Source organism: Tarenaya hassleriana, unplaced genomic scaffold (genome assembly GCF_000463585.1).
Source record: "Tarenaya hassleriana unplaced genomic scaffold, ASM46358v1 Cleome23, whole genome shotgun sequence".
NCBI classification, from domain to species: Eukaryota; Viridiplantae; Streptophyta; class Magnoliopsida; order Brassicales; family Cleomaceae; genus Tarenaya; species Tarenaya hassleriana.
In genome coordinates this window covers 2,121,765-2,123,930 of record NW_010965625.1, presented here as the reverse complement: position 1 = coordinate 2,123,930, position 2,166 = coordinate 2,121,765, and positions in this window count along the sequence as shown.

The window sequence follows — 2,166 nt, the reverse complement described above, 5'->3', positions numbered from 1 at the left end:
TTCCTGCTAATAATGATGTCATCAACATATATAAGTAGAACGATAATACCAGATGTCGTTTTCTTGATGAACAAGGAATGATCAGACTCGCTGCGAGAGAAGCTTTGTGTGAGAAGGGCCGTGTGGAGCTTAGAGTACCACACACGAGGCGACTGTAGTAGGCCGTACAAAGACTTTTGAAGCTTACAGACTTTATTGGGGCCTAGCTTTTCACGATACCCCGGGGGAGGAATCATATATATTTCTTCGTCCAAGTCCCCTTGAAGGAATGCATTTTTAACATCCATCTGCCACAAACACCATCCAAAGTTAGTAGCAATAGATAAAGAACGCGAACCGTCGGTAATTTCGCTACCGGAGCAAATGTTTCGGTATAGTCTTCTCCGTAGGTTTGAGTGTAGCCTTGGGCCACAAGTCGAGCTTTGTGACGTTCGATATCACCATTACTACGATACTTTATTTTATAAGCCCATTTACTCCCGATGGCATGTGTGTTAAGGGCTGATCAATAATCGTCCACGTCTTATTCCTCTCCAACGCCTCCAATTCATCTTTCATCGCATGTTGCCAAACCTGTATGTCTTTGGCTTGTCGATATGATCTGGGTTCACTGTGTTCATCCAACTTGCTTAAAAAAACAAATTCATCAGATTTCAAGTGAGAGAAAGAACAAAAATCCTGTATAGGATATAGAACCTGAGTACCACAAGACACGTGGTGCATGGCAGTGGTTGCTCTGGCCTTATTTTCGAGCCTTTCCTGAATACGTGTGCTGCGACGAACACCATCAGGTGCGATGATGCTGCCACGAGGAGGATCCACCGAACCAGGGGAAGCCGATTCTAGGTTTTCCATGATCGTGTCGGTGTCAGTGGTGTTCCCCCTGGAGATGATTGCGGCTGTTGGTGCGACATGTATTTCGGCAGTGGGTTCCAAAGACGAAGACGATGATGCAGAATTATCTGCAGTGGAGCTATCGACATGTTCCTGCGCAGACAGAGGACGCGACAACCCATAATCTGATTGATATGGAAAAACAGAGTGAGATGGAATGAAATTACCAGAGCCAGGAGAATCAGGTTGAAAGCGGGAATCGTGATTGACCGAATTGTAGTCATGGGCAAGACGTAAAAGGCGAGAGAGTGTGGTCTGATAATCAGCAGGGACAATGAGCATAGGATCCAAAGCCGATGTGGGCTGTTGGTCATAGTAGCTTCGGTCCTCATGAAAAATCACGTCGCGAGACACTTGAATTTTATCTTGTATCGGGTCATAACATTTATATCCCTTTTGTCCAGAAGAGTAATCGATAAAGATGCATTTGTTGCTCTTCGGTTGAAGTTTATGTCTCTTGTTTTCGGGTACCTTCGCAAAACAAACACAACCAAAGACACGTAAATATGCAAGAGGAGCGGTAGTGTGGTTGAGTACCTCGAAAGGAGTCTTATCATGTAGAACTTTCGTCGGAAGACGATTGATCAAGAATGCCACTGTGATAACCGCATCACCCCAGAATTTTAAAGGCACATTACGATAAAATATCAATGTTCGAGCAACTTCTAAGAGGTGACGATTCTTGCGTTCTGCGACGCCGTTTTGTTGCAATGTGTATGCATACGAGGTTTGATGAACAATGTCGTGTTGTTGAAGATAGTTTGTAAAGGCCTTGCTCTTGTATTCACCACCATTATCTGTTCTAAGAAATTTGATACTTTTATTGTAATGATTAGTAACATAGGCATAAAAATTTTGGAATGTCTTAAACACCTCATTTTTTGAACCAAGTAAAGTGATCCAAATATACTTAGACTTTTCATCTATGAATGAAACAAAATATTTAATTTTTTTCCCGAGATAAACATGGAGTCGTCCAAACATCAAAATGTACAAGTTCAAAACTATGCAGATATGATTTTGACAATTTGTTCTCCTTTAATTCCTTCAATCATCTAACGGCATATTCAGCCCAATATCAAACCATGGGCTGAACCATTCATCCATTGCTCCATGATCCAGTCCGTGAGTGTGTGTGATCGTTGGTTGCAACTTGGGCTTGTTCAACATGAGTCTGATCACTTTAAGAATGATTGTCTGGTTCTACAAATATGTGGAAAAAAATGAGCACCCAAAATTTATTAAGCACAAAGTTATACTGATAATTCTTGT